Genomic DNA, 15450 nt, shown 5'->3' with positions numbered 1-15450 from the left:
ACTTGAAATAAACAAAACTAATATTTAATTAGCTTAATCAGCAAGAATTCAATGCTGTCCTCATGTTAGGGGCCGTGCATATACCACGTGGACAAAGAAAACTTCGTTTTTGATCCCGTCCCCCTCCGCCGTGGAGAAACGTGGACAATTTCTGTACCCCTACCCCCTCCCAACGATGTCCACGTAGGCGTTCCAATTTTTTTGGTTGATTCAATGAAAATGGTTTTTTTTCAGAAAATTCTGTTGTTTTTGACTACTATGGTGAAGAAGGAGTTAATGAAAAGCGTTCAAACTTCAACTACATAGACTTCCTCAGTCTTTTGTGAAATTACCAAGGAAATATCTCATTTCTGAACTATATAATCTTTTATGTTCAGGGAGCATCCATAAATGAAGTAGAACTTTTTGAGTGATTTTTAACACCCCCTCCCCCATCGTAGCATTTCGTCACAAATCTCTAAATACCCTCCCCCGGTAATTACGTAGCTTGACGGTAACCGTACCACCCCTTGTCCCCGTGCAAACCATAAAATAATAAAAAACGATATTAGTTAGATGAATCGGGTAAGATTGTCGTGACAACAGGTCAACCCCTATTCCCCTTTAAAAAGCTACGTATCATGACATGACCCCCTACCCCCCCCCCCTGTCGTCACACATCATCACAATATACAAAACTCCCCCCTCCCCCATATAATGATACGTCATTTATGGATGGTCTCTTACGTTTTAAAGATCCATCATAATAACATAAAATGAAAGTAACCTGTAGTAATTAAAGGAAGCGCGCACACCATTGACGTTCCAGTTTTGTTCCATTTTCTTATAAAAGACAAAAGTTTAATGAAAAGCTCACGTGGACATTTAAATCTATCATATCTTTTGTTTGTAATAAAATTCTTTCGGTATCACATGATTTTTTTCGGGATAACATAAAATCTCGACATTTCACGGAGGCCATTTGACATCAAAAATGCGAATTTGATTTCTAAAATTTCTTTCCGGGCACTTCTAGAACCGTCTATGGTGATCAATGAAGCCAACAAGATGTCGGTGGGCCTTCAGTAACCTAGAACTGCAAATGCAAGATGTTTGGCTCCTATTTTAGCAAAAAGAAATCCTTTTTGCATTTGCGGTATCGGTTCGATTAGGAGTTTGCTCTGTGACCCTACTCCACAACCCGTTACTCCGGAACCAGAAGTCGGATAGAAATAAAATTTAATAACAGTTTTTGGGAACGCAACATCGTTCATTTGAGAGTAAGTTTGGTAAATCGGTCCAGTTATCACTGAGAAATCGATGTAACTGTTATTGACTTTGGATACTTCAGCCGGGGCCTCCGGAACCGTTGATGGTGGCCAATGTGGCCAAAGAGTCTAAATGGTTGTTAGTGACCTAGAACTAAAAATCCAAGCAGTGATGGTCACATTTTGGAAAAATTTTCGCATTTTAGAAATTTTTTCACCTTTTTAGATTTATCGCAGTACATATACGTTTAGGTCGGGATTTGCTGCGTGTTCGTACTCATCACCCCGTAATTCCGGAACCGGGAGTCGGATCATTAGAAATTCAATAGTAGCCAATGGGAATCGTGTACCTTTCATTTGAGACCAATTTTGTAAAAAATCATTAATCACGCTGAGAACTTGGCAAGTTCCCCGGGGTGTCAAGAAGCGTCCTAGGCAGCCAATGTGGTCAAAGCAACTTCGGTGGGTCATTAATGATCTAGACACGCAAATCCATGTAATGTTGCACACAGTTTAATATGTATTACATCGTTTGGACATCATGGTGGTACCAGTTTATAAGGAAATTTGCTGTGTGATCGTACTCTTCAACCCGTAACTCCTAAACCGAAAGTCGGATCGATAAAAAGTCAATAGCGGCCGATGGGATGGTTGTACCTTTCGTTTGAAACTAAATTTGTGTACATCAGTACAGCCATCTCTGAGAAAAATTGGTGAGATTGTTTGACACAAACACACGCACACACACATCGACATTTCCCGAGCTCAACGAACTGAATCGATTGGTATAAGAAACTCGGCCATCCAGGTTTCAGTTAAACAGTCGAAATTCCGACCGATTGCAAAAGCCTTTCTGAGAAAGGCAAAAAGGAAATCAGTTAACGATAAGTTCAGTGGAGATCCCGAAATAAATAGCACCAGTGGAATTACGAGATTGGCCACTGTTTTACGCAGTGGCATTTGTGATTCCCTACTTCTGGTAGGTAAAAAAGCCAATTGCTTTCGCGAAGTTGGCCGCTCTACAGGCTAATTACCAAACTGTATAAACCGTGCACAGTAGTCCAGGCAAAGTCGACGATGGTGGCTTAAGATAATAAAAAATTTAATTTAATTAGTTGTATCCAGTTACGTCGTTGTCTTGCGACTTTATTCTCCAGTCCAGTCGGCGTTCACGGGTGAAAAAATAGAACAGATTAACTTGGCGAATGAAGCAGCTTACCGCGGCGAGTGAGTGCCGCAACTAGAAATAAATTGCTTAGTACAACGCGGGCTATTACTCCGTGAAGTTTGCTCATTACTAGCTTGTACTCTTAACCAATCAAACTATATTCAAGAGTATTTTTTACTCATCTCACCTAGGTTTTCGTGCACAAAATTAGAAAAAATTAAAAAATGCTATGCTATATTTCACCCTAAGGAGGAAAATTTGGTAAAAACCAAAATTTCTCACTAGGGTGAAAATTTTGTTGGTAAAAACCTGTGTCTCATCGGCATAAACAGAACAGTTGTTCGATTAAAACCCATAGTGTGTTTTAGTTTTAAGGGATTTGCGTCAAGCCGGCGCTAATCTATTCCGACAATAAGTTAGTGTCGGTTTCTGATGAGGCGAAGCCGAAACGCAACATAGTATTAAAAAAATGGTTTTATTCGCAATTAAAATTTTTAACTTTAATTTTTATTTTTCTGGAAAACGACACAAATTTTTCAGAGCATATTTTTTCGCGCAGGAGTATTCATTCCCTGTAACTTGTTCTCAGATGTTGCATAAAATACTGTAATCTAACTTTTATGCACTAATTTTTTTTTGCCTGAGTCACAATAATTTTATTGACTATGGAAAATGTTTCTTCCATGCCGGTGAAACGTGTCAAATTTCAACGGAATCTAAAATGGTCGGTCGCGTTTTTGAAGATTTTCGGGCAGATCTTCGTGGAATTCCTTGGTTGAGTAGAAGATTCTGAATATAAATTTCAGCTATCAACGATCCTTCGATGGACAACATTAGAATCAAAGATATCTTTGTTAGAATGTTCGCTTTGAGTCACAGCCTGTCACACTGTACATACTTTGCTTGCAGCGATGCCAGGGCCATTTTCAGTAAACGATGAAAAATATAATTTTGACATACCTTCGATGTCTTATATTATTGAAAAACGAAAAATTCTATCAATTTGGATAGTCGACTACCTTTTTTTGTGTATTGCATTGTTAATATTCTCGAATTGTGTTGAACATAGGAAGGTAAAAATTGAGCAGGTTTTAGCGCTGCGAGAGAAGCCTATATCTTGATCAAAACAGGTTTTTGTGTTTCTCAATCTCAACAGTCGAAAAAAATAAATTTAGAACATTATATGCGCAAAAAAAGTTGGGCATGAAAGGGTTAAAGGGATAAAATAAGCAATGCGTACACATTACTGAACATGTACTACCAATCAGTACATTCCGTAAGTATGAATAAGCATTCTTCGTGTCCAATCATTTCAAAATAACAAACACTACCGACAATTCAAAATAGGCTTGCTAAAATATCATATTTTAGCATTATGCTGATTAAGTAAGAGAGGTAAAACCGAATTCCAGTTCATATATTAAATATTTGTACCCAATGGGACATTACGTATATGTTCGTCATTTCGAGAAATGAATCATCAAAAAACTGAAAGGGTTGTTTAAGAGTACTTCTGATTCACAAAGTGCTCTTGCTAGCATAATCAGCTCGCGTACTGTGGGGTGTTATAATAACTGTAACTCAACACATATCCCCGTCTGCAATGCATTCCGGTCGCTGCGAAACGGGTTCTGCACTCGAGATCAGGTTTTATCTAGTTAGCTCTTAGGTGCATCCATCCGGCTCGGCGTATTTTTTCTGGGTCATACCAATTGCTGACGTTCGCAGCAATTTCACCCTTTGACTCCAGATATTCAATAAAACACCAATTATCTACAACTTTTCCCTTTTACTCATCTGTCTGTGGTTGACATTAAATATACCGCAGAGGTGTCATTGCTGGGATGACGATTTGCCACGAAACCATGCTAATCCATCACCGTGCAACTGTTTTCTACAGGTGAACGAAAAAATAGCACCGACAATAGCCACATTTCTCCTCGGCTTCACTTGCTTCCACATTTTTTCTTTCACTGTAACACCGACAAATAATTAGAAGCACCGATTTCAATCAACGATAAGTCATTTAAATTAAAGTAAAAGTTTTCTATGTTCGTACAGTATACAGCAATGAATCAACGTTATGCACCAAATACTCTCCATTCGCCTACCGCCGAGGCGAACTTTCAAATTTAATTCACAGCTCTTACATCCACCGATTTGACCGTTGTGCGAAGGAAGATAGATATTGTTCAGAACTATGCGGGTTAGTGCGAAATGCGCACAAATCTATACTCAAACTCCCCGATCGTACCTACTCGAAGCAAAATTGAATATGCAAATAGGCAGGAATGAGAACACGGCACCACTTTTCACCAGCAGCACGGATATTCTTCACGATTAGCTACCCACACGTCCGACCGGGCTTAAAGTCAACTCCACAATAAAGTTACTTAACATTGCTCTTGAATGGTCAGCCCCAAGCTTTCTTTTCTGCTTCCCTCTTTTTCCGTTCAACCGATTCTATCGCCTCTTTCTTTTGCAGACTTTCTTCCTCATCGACTACGCCATGGCTGATTCCAGACAGGTATTGCGCAGTGCGATTGGCTGGCGAAGAATCGGCTGAAGGAATATTCCCTGCCAACGTACACGCTGAAATCTGACTATCTGTCTAGGAAAATTCGTGACTAAATTAACTATCGACATCGCTATCGTATGAGGTTTCCTATGAGGTTTACCCGTACAATTTGGGATCTTACTGTAGTTTGTGCCATAATTGCTCATGAAATATTTGTTGACTTGAATTTGTCGCTTTTGTAAAACATAATGTATTTTCTGATTTTGATACATTCCACGCAAAACAGTTCGAGGTATCTGATTTCTTCAGAATCAATTTTGTCATGTTAAGGACTTGGACCAGTCATTCAGCGACGAACCTGATTCAGTCTTTAAGGAGTGGTAAGTCAGTGAACAGCATACATACATGTCGACTGGTTATATCACCATCATGACCAGACTTTATAGATTCTCGAATTAGATAAAGCATTTAAGCGTATTATGCTCTAATTTGCGTTGCGTAGCGACGAAGACACTGGCAGATTACATAGCTATTTCGTCATATTATTCTCATTCCACACTGCAATATTGCCTAAATTGTTAACTAATCTGGTCGTGCATATCGACGGAGAAAATATAATAAAATGACAAAACAACGAGTGCCTTTGAAATCATTACCTTGATATAAAACACGATCTGAACTAAAATATGTAATTATCAAAATTTGCTCGATGCATTTCATTAAACTGTATATTAAAAAATATGGGTGTTATTTGAAATCTAATGATATTCAAAGGAATCACGTTTGAATGGGAAATTTTCAAATTAATCTTTATAATAATTATGATTGATCAGAAAATATCCATTGATATTATCGCTGGTGTTGACGGGTGATACGCTGAATTCGAAGATCGTTGGAGGCTGTTGACTTCTGTCAACATGACATGATTGATGTAGGTTTAGGTCTTCGGCTATAATTTTGCCATGTATTGTATATTGTAGATTTCAAATAAAATAACTGGATCAATCAACTAAAGTTTTGGTCTTAGATATGAAAAGTACGAAATATATCTTCTGCTTTCTGCATGGACAATTTTTATTTTATCAAAAAATAGCCCTTTTCAGCGGTAAAAGGAGTTAAAACGCTGCTGGTTGCTGTATATATTTCGTCAGATACAACTATTAAAGACAAGAAAAACAATTTTTCGTTATATGAATTTATGAGATTGTTGTTTCGGGAGGTTTTTACACAGACATTTCAATGTAGCAAAATATGAAATAAGCTTCGTCTTACCTCTGATTCTGAAGCAGCAACTACACTTGAAAGTAATGCATTGAATCTGGTTTGTGAAAAACGCTAATGTAGAAAGCTTAAGATATACCGTACTTTCTATATCACAGACCAATGCTTACAATACACCAATAAAATTACAACAATCATGTCAAAATTAAATTCATGAAATACATATGAATGAAAACAAAGAGGACAAAAGTCAGCAAAATCCAATGATTTTTTAATCAAGTGCATACCCTATCAACACCAACGCAGACTTTTTTTCCGAATCACCATAATTATCATTAGGAATATTTGAAAATTTCTCATTCAAACAAGGTTTTGTTGAATATCATTAGATTTGAAATAGCAGTCCGAAGGATTGTCATGACACTCCAGATATGTCACAAACATTATCTACCGATTTTTTCTATATGTCTGCTACTTTATACCCATCGCTCGGAAATGAAAAAAAATCTTATTTAATCAAAATAGTAAGCATGGTGGATGTGAAACTATTTCAATGTATGGCCCATTAGACGATGAACTTTTTACTACTTAGGGTGGCATTGCAAAAAAAAAAACATGTCAAACGCTTAAATTGTACGTTGGCGATTTAGATTGCAGAATCCTTCTTCGGCAACAGAACGGCCTGGATGTTAGGCAACGCTCCATCCTGGGCAATAGTCAAGCCAGTGAGCAATTTGTTCAGCTCTTCGGCATTTCGAATGGCCAGCTGCGAAGGACGGGGAATGATGTTGGTTTTTTATTATCACAGGCAGCGTATCCTGACAGCTCCAATACTTCGGCGGAAAGATATTATATCACTGCTGTCAGGAAGACGGGTGCTTCGGCACCGGCACACTCGGCGTAGAGACTCTTTCTCAGCAAACGATGTATTCGGTCGACAGGGAATTGGAGACTGGCGCGAACTGGGCGAGATTTTGACTTTTCCTTCACCTTTCCTCTTATATCGCGTTCAGTGCCACGAAATTTCAAAATCGTAACCTATTTCTGATTGCATTTACCGAAACCGACATTCAGATTCAACGCCTCACTCATTCACTTTCCAACTGACCATCCAGAATCGAATACTTGAGTGCAGAGGAAATATAAATTCATTCACCAACCAAAGCATTTATTTGTTATTATGTCGACAGTTTGAAGGCAGAAGTTAGCATCTTCTACATTTTCGAGCATAAGTGAACTGCGTAATCTATATCTGGTGCACTTTTGCTCAATAATCCCTCTCAGAGCTAGCAAAGAAATAAAATTCACTTTGCTTCTGAAACCGAACATGTCCATACCTGAATGCGCTGCGTCGGGAGAACAAATGACGAAGGAAGTGAACCAAAAATTTCATTCATCGCAACGGGCATGAATTGAATTTCGTTTTCTTTCAAGTTCAAGCTTGGATGTCAATTTTTTAAGCTCTGGTCGCGTTCAGATATAGCGATCGTATATGTGCTGTAGCCAGCACGAGTGTACTCACTTACGACCATCGGTTTTGTACTCGGTCCAGTTTACGTTCGAAACCAAAGGGGCTGGCGATCAAACGAAATCAGTTTACTTCCATCGTCAAAGAGGTTGAACTTCGAATGAAACCTACTCAAGATTGGCGATCCCGTGCATGAGATAAGCGGGAATCAATCACAAACGAGCTTCAGTCAGATTATTTAAAATCGGGTTTTTTTCCCGTATGTGTTGATGAAGGAAATTTTTTTTAAATTCAATTCTTGATTGATAGTTTGAAATTGCTGATAAGGAATAATTTGATTTTCAAAGAAAATATGGGTGAGAGATTTTCATTTACTAGCGTAGAGCTGCACAAACTATAATTTACTGTCAGTCCACGGAGTCGGCCAAATCATAATAATCACCGACCAGAATCACAATCCTTTCTGTTCAAAATTTTCGGCAAGGAACATGAAATTAGTTTCTATTTTATTAACGACTAAGAATAAGTCAGCGGTTTTACACTTGTCCGTACTTGCCGCAGACTCAGGTGATTCGCATTTAGAAAATGTTCAAATAACCTGACTCCTGCGGTAGAAGACAAAGGGTTAAGACGTCAGAAAACTCCAAGCTTTCACGCTTTTCAAATTTTTCCTCCTTCAACTCCTTGCTCTTCCTTGAGTACTATGGCTCTTAATATTGAAAAATATTTCACGCCTTGCCTTGTTAATTAAATGTCGTTACAACATAAATACCATGGAATTGGTGGCAACCAATCACGAACGAGCTTAGGTCAGGTGTTTTAAAATTGTGTATGCTACTTTCGAACCCCCTGAAATGCAAATAATTGCCTATGGTAGTAACACGATATGACACAAACTGAATGTGACCCAATCTAATGTGAAAAAATGTTAGAAATCGAACGGAACCTTTGCGATCTTTGGCCGAATATGAGAAGTTGGGGTTATGACGCCTTTTGTCTTTCATATTAAATTTTATCATTTTCTCGTGCGTGCATCTCTATTATTCTTCAATCAATTTTCAAAAAATGTACCTTGTTGAACGTGTAAAGTCCTTAGAAACAAAATAAAAATGGATTCGTTAACTCTAAAATTCAGAAACGGCAGATTTTTTGGCATTTAGGCTCGATTCCACAATAAATTATTAAAAAATTTACTAATTTTAACGTAAAATACGGATCACATGAGAAAAGTTTCATTTATAGAAAAATACGGTAAGTTGAGGTATTAGGATATTTAATAAAAAAGAGCTTATGTCAAAAAAATTCACATTTCTGAATTTTACCTGTAACGAATTCTTTTTTTTTTGTTCATAAGGATTCATAAGGTACAGTTTATGAAAATTCATCGAAGAATAATAGAGATATATGCACGAGAAAATGATAAAATTTAATACGAATGATAAAAGGTCCCATAACCCCAACTTCTCGTATGCTCGTGACCAGTACCCCACTTTTCCGTATTTTTCGCGAAATGGAAACATCTCCATTCAAATACTAAGATTATTTTCTTCAAAAAGAGGCATGAATTGTAATTTTCTGAGTGCATCTTAAAAAGTTATACCCACTCAAACGCAATCCAATCACTGTAAGCCGAGTTATCAGCGAAATAGTGTGACATAGTGACTAATGAGATGAATAAGGGCTCGTCTACCCAACAATATTAATTTTAAAATCGAAATTTCGAACCGCTCCCGAATTTTTTTCCTGGGTCCGCCCTGTAGTAAACCAATGTTTTATGCAACGGACTCATTTTGAGTTATTGAAAATTGGCAAGTGAGGAATCAAAATATAAATTGTTTAATTTCTCCGCCGATTGTAAACAGATTTTGACAATACATTTGTTTGAAAGTTATGTGTCGTGTTTTGACAAAATTACCCTCATATCTCATAAAGTTAACAACATATCCAAAAATTATAATAATAGCGTCTAATGGTCACGTTAGACCTTTCGATTAACCCGATTGGTCCTCCGGGTCTCGGAGAGAGTTTTCAATGTTTGAGCGAATCCTATACATTTACTTTGCACGAACGTAAAAATATTTTAAATGCTACAACTTTTGAAGTGGCTTTCGGAAAATTAGTTTATACCTTTTTTAAAGGCAATAAATTTTGGTATTTGATTGGAGATATTTTCGTATCTCGAAAAATACGTGATTTTGGGACATGGGAGAATATGAGGAACCCATTTTAACAACATATGCTGCATATCATACATACATCAAACGAAACTTTTGCGCCTTCTCTCCGAATATGAGAAGTTGGGGCTCTAGGGCATGATATCAAATTGTATCATTTTCTTGTGAATATATCTCCATTATTCTTCAATCATTTTTTATGAATGTATCTTGTTGAACGTGGAAAACTCTCAGGAACAAATTAGAAGTATATTCGTTATCGGTAAAATTCAAAAATATCAGATTTTTCGGCATTTAGTCTAGAAACCGCATTTTCTTTATTAAATGCCCCATTATCCAAACTTCCTGCATTTTTCTGAAGTGAAACATCTACCATGTAATTCCTGAGCGTTTTTACACTAGAGGTTTAAAAATTGAATAATATAATTCTGGAGACAATTTAGAATAGGACGTAATTAACATTGAGGGCCTCTCTTCGTTTACTTTCTCTTTCGATTATCACTGCGTCACTATAAATAACACTTTGCACTAATTTCGCAGTACATATCGAAAGCCGATGGTTTATACTAGAATATTATGCAAAGAGTTGATTGCTAAATGCTGAAACGACCGATTAATGAACAGAAGATAAAAACCACAAAGAGAATCTCTTCTTGTTACTTACGTCCTATTCTAAATTTTCTCTAGAATTTATTGTTGATCAACGTTAAAATGTGCTATTTAATAAAATTGTTTTTGGTTCCATTTACCACTTCTGATGGTTGTGAAGCCCCGAGTAAAGTTGTTGAAATACATTATGAACCAGTTCTTATTAAAATTTGAATAAACGGTCTTGGAATCGCTGTCAGTATGAATATCTATGTTAACATTGACTAACTATACTGTTCTCTGTAAGTCGAAATTGACTTTATTCATCTAATATTGATTACAACTGCGCCACTGCCAGAAAGAACTGAATAAGTGCAAAACAATTTGACTATGTTTATAGTTTAGTTCTATAGAATGATGCGCTTCCCGCTAGATAGTATTTTAGTTATTATCGATAGGTATAGTTGTTTACATAAAAGGAGCTCATACTTCAGTGGACAAATTTCGCTGTGATGCTGCCTTTGTCTATACATATATTTTTTCTTTCCGCATTCAAACGAAGAATCTGATTTAAATAAATATGAGTAAAAATGGAACTTAGATCAGATGTAATAGAAAACTAGTACATAATCATAAATTCGTTTACATGTTTAGGAATTTAAGGGTACACAAAATAAAATCAGAAGGTGAACGACTTTCATTGTGACTCACTGTACCTAGGTAAATGCAAAAGGTTACATATTTGGGTTCCACAGTTTCGTTCAAGGCAGATTTTTATCATTTACTACAGTCGGCGATCCTCTCCAGGTGGTTCCTTCATTCGCCTGCTCATTTACAATCATAAACCAACCGTCGAGTCGACCGACGGGTAGTTGAAATTTGCCTACTCTTTTGAACGAATGATGAGTGTTTCAGCAATATCGTGTTCAGTGCACCGTTATGACTGCTTTTCATAATTTCGTGCTATTCAAATTCAACATACATTTTTGCTTGTTGGCATCTAGTTACGAAAAGTTAACTCCTGACCAAGTTAGTAATATTGTTTAATCAAATTTTGCATCTGATAATGAGGACAATGCTCCAATAAAATGAAAATGAAAGCGTGTCGTCGTCCGATCTAGTTTAACCTATTTCACAAACAGCTTTCGTCAGTCGAACTTCCTCGTATTATGTTCTTTTTATACGATGATAGAAGATATGTCCATCGTGATATTATTTAAAGGTGATCGATTTCGTTTTCACTTAACACTTACGTTCCAAGTGGAGGTACGAAAGGCAAAAAAACTGTTTCTGAGGTCACTTTCTTTCCTCTGCTTTCTTACTGTTTCAACACTGCGTCCACACCTAACGAATTGCAACGAGAGACTAATGATCGCGAAAAATGTTAAACGCTCGGCAGGCGCAGTACAGAAGGTGGAACAAATGGAAGATGTAGCTGAAGGAGATATAAAGTAGCCTGATTGGTTTTTTTTGCTCTTTTGCAAACCCTGGGAGTCTCTCGTACATTTTTCCTGTGGTTTTGAACAGGTATAGGGGAAGATAGATTAGTTATTTTGTTTCCTTTGCGGTGTTAGATTTGCTATGGTGTGCTCATGGGTAATTTCTCTTGAAAAGACATTACCAATATTTGGAGTGGTGTCATCATTCTGGTTGGGCATTTTCGCACACTTTCGGTTGCGCATAAAATCGGACTATTTACTTGCTGCATCGATAGCAAGTATGAATTTTCCCTTTGTTAATCATATAAATACCAAACGCTGGGTGAAAATAAACATAATACTATAAATGCACCTTAAGGGGAAACAGAATCAAATTCACTTTTTCTAACAACGGCTTATTTACTTGAGTTACACATTTTCCAGGGAATTTAATTTCAACAGCGTAGTAACAGCAATATAGGGGAGAGGGGGTAACAGTGAAACACATTTTTTGACGTAGGACTACGTCTTTGTTTTCGATATGGGGGTGCACTCTGCAAATTCTACAAAAATGGTATGTAACGAAAAGTGGTCCAATTTTAAACGCATATAATTCAGCCATCTCACGATAAATTTTCAAATTTTTTGCGCAAATCGCCCCGAAATACTTCTAAGAATAGATACTAATAGATAAACCCAAAGATTTTTGATATCATAGCATTAAAAAATTAAATAATATACAACCTTGTCAAAATATCGCGCATTTACACACAGAAGATAGCGCTTCCCAAGCCCTGTACGACGGATTGGTGTACCTAGCGCGCAACGCTTCTATGAATAACGTCATCATCGACTATTTAAAGAACGGACTTGGCCAGACACGCTCAGTTCACTGTTGAACGGCTGGCGAAGCAGATCAGTGCGCTGTGTTTTTTACAACCAGTGTAACTGAGCTAGAAGTATTTGCTATTTGCGCTTGAAATTAAGTAATGTAGTGGTAGTAATAAGCTTCCCATTTTGGTTTAAGCGCAAGGACAGTTTTTAAAACGGGATTTGATTAATTAGTTTTGCTCATCTAAGCAATTTTATCAATTCTGTAATTTAAAAGGAACTTTACGGAACTTGGTGAATTTGGCCCCACTTGCAACTGGTATAATCAACCTGCACAAATTGTTACATAACGCAGGGCTGTTGTTTGGAAAAAAATCATTCAGCCCTTCGCTATGCAAAATCACGATATTATGACAGATAGGCTAAGCGCGGCCGTTCCTTTCAATCGGGAAAGGCCGCGTGGAATTTTGGTGAAACGCACTAATAGTGTCGTGGTGGTACTAGTTGTCTCTTTCGCTCTACCCATCATCATCAGCGTTGACTCATTTTGCATTGAACGTTGGGTTCAATGTTTGGGGCGAATGTGTTGGTAGGTAGGGGAACTGGCGGTAAAATGAACACGTTAAGGACATTATACATGCAAGCCACAACATAGCTCCTACGCCGCACATACCCCTCTCCCCTGCCTAACCATGTATCTGACATGAGCCAATATAAAAATACGTTTTTCAATATACTAACCTTGCCGGTGTACCACGAAACTGCTACTTGAGGAAGCTAGAACATTTTCCTATACAATCAACCCGAGTTTTTGACTGAATTCCATCTGTAGATCTCATTTTGTGCGAAAATATCACCCCTCTTCACTTAGGGTTTCTTTTCGAAACACTCTTATTTTTCCTCTTCTCATTTTCAGAACACTTTTTCAAATGCACTTTAATCACACACCACTGAATGAACACCCGCGAAACTTTAATCGTTTACTAACTTCAACTTCATTTTCTGCCAATGTGCAGATGACTGAAGTAAAATGTCCGAAATCTCTCATTTGTGCGTTTGAATTTTCACTTCGAATTTCATTTTTTCTCAATGTAAACAAGCGCGTCGGTGCCTAGCAACAAGCGTGCGTTCCTGGCTTCCACATATCTTCACCTTAAGAAAAGTCATTATTTTCTAATTAATAAGTGAATGAGTTATCACCTTATGTTTCTTGTTAGACATGTTTTGTACATATCTGGTAAAAATACTTCGTCATAAACACATTTTTTCAAACATGATTCTTGATTTCTAAACATGTCCAAAAATGAGACATGTTTATAGCGAGTGGGTAAAATGAACAGCTTCTGGTGACCTGCAAAATGTCCTGTATGTATGCATTTTCCGATCAATGCTTAATATCCCAACAAATCATGAGCTTTGCATACACACAGGGCATTTTGCAGGCAAAAAAAAATTGTCACGGAAGAATTGAATTTTCATGACGCAATATTAACCATTTTACAATCCTGTGGCATCGAAACACATCTACAAACTTGGGGTTATCCATGGGTGTTTAAACTTTTAGGATCTGTTTGAGAGCAACTAGAAAGCTTGTTCTATACATGAGACGTCATTATATTGTCTAAAATTTGATTTTTCTTCACCGGTCCGGGTGTTTTTTCCCACACACTAAGTACTAAGAAAATAAATATTTTACACTAAGTAGTATAGTCCTACGTCTACAGTTCGTGCAACCCCATAGGGCTGCCCCTTGTAGTTTTCTACGATTTAAATTTGATGATAATATGTGATATTTGGGTAGCCAAAAGTGGTACATTGTTAAGTAGGGGAATTGTGGGAAAAACCGACACTGTGGGTAAAACCGACACCCCACAACTTTTCCTAGAAATAAATTTTTTTATTCATTTCATAATGATACATTATTATTAGTACGTTTATGTAGAGCATTTGAAGAAAAATTGGATTTACGTTGGTGCGCAGAATGTCATAAAAATAAACAAAACATACGATAGCAGTGTTCATACTCGTCTGGATGTAAAATTTCGTTGGTAGATTTTAAGGTTTTAATCGAACAAAAGCTTTTCAAATCACCCCAAATTCCTATGATCAACTAGGTGCATTGAAGACGTGTTTGAGAAATGTTTAGTTGCGATTCATTACAAAAGGCTGGGGATCTTTGTGACACTTCAATTACACTATTAGCACACTATAGTAATAGCTGAAATACACAGAAATACTTTTATTGTGTTTATTTCTTATAAGTCTCTTTAAAAATCAAAAATTGGAATTTTTGCTTATCTGATTCTATCGAAGCTTTTGCTATTTCTGCAAAAAGCCCATCAAACCGAATGTCTAGTGTTTTCTTGGTTTGTCATAGACGAACTTTATCACAATGAGACAATGATATTATGTATACCCCAATAGATCGTTGATAATCAGAGTCCGAAAAATCAAATCTGAAAAAGATAGTTTTACTAAGATGAGTGTGTGTCACTTATAAGTGAATGAATCCAATTAGCAGAACGTAAAACGCTTCCAAATCTTCTCATACGAAATAAAATGACACTGGAGGTTGCAATGATGTGCGCAAGGATTATTTAGAAATACTCATATCAATAAATAATCCTATAGCATAAAATATTCTTATTTATAGTACTACGCTTTCGAACTTTCTTCCCCTCACTACATGATGAAGCAATAAAAAGCACATATTTGCATCATACATACTCACACTTTATTAAACACGCATATATCTAATTTTCAATCAAGATAAAGATTTTAATAAAGTGGAGAGAAAATAAATTAAAGGGGGTGTCG

General features: G+C 36.9%; 1 protein-coding gene across 2 annotated transcripts in view; it reads right to left on the bottom strand.

Annotated features, from left to right (window-relative positions):
- The window catches only part of LOC131683553 (protein masquerade), a 37208-nt gene extending 25471 nt beyond the window's left edge, over window positions 1-11737 (bottom strand). Inside the window, exon 1 of one of the 2 annotated variants that reach the window (XM_058965613.1) lies at window positions 11638-11737. The gene's annotated coding sequence lies outside the window, so the exon portion shown is untranslated. Of the gene's footprint in view, window positions 1-4669; window positions 4779-11637 lie in introns of those variants that run through there. The other variant, XM_058965614.1, reaches the window with a different exon arrangement.
- Between the last annotated feature and the right edge of the window lie 3713 nt (window positions 11738-15450).

The sequence above is a fragment of the Topomyia yanbarensis genome, chromosome 2 (genome assembly GCF_030247195.1).
Source record: "Topomyia yanbarensis strain Yona2022 chromosome 2, ASM3024719v1, whole genome shotgun sequence".
Lineage (NCBI taxonomy): Eukaryota > Metazoa > Arthropoda > Insecta > Diptera > Culicidae > Topomyia > Topomyia yanbarensis.
The sequence above is the reverse complement of the archived record's forward strand: the minus strand, read 5'-3'. Positions and strand labels throughout refer to the sequence as shown.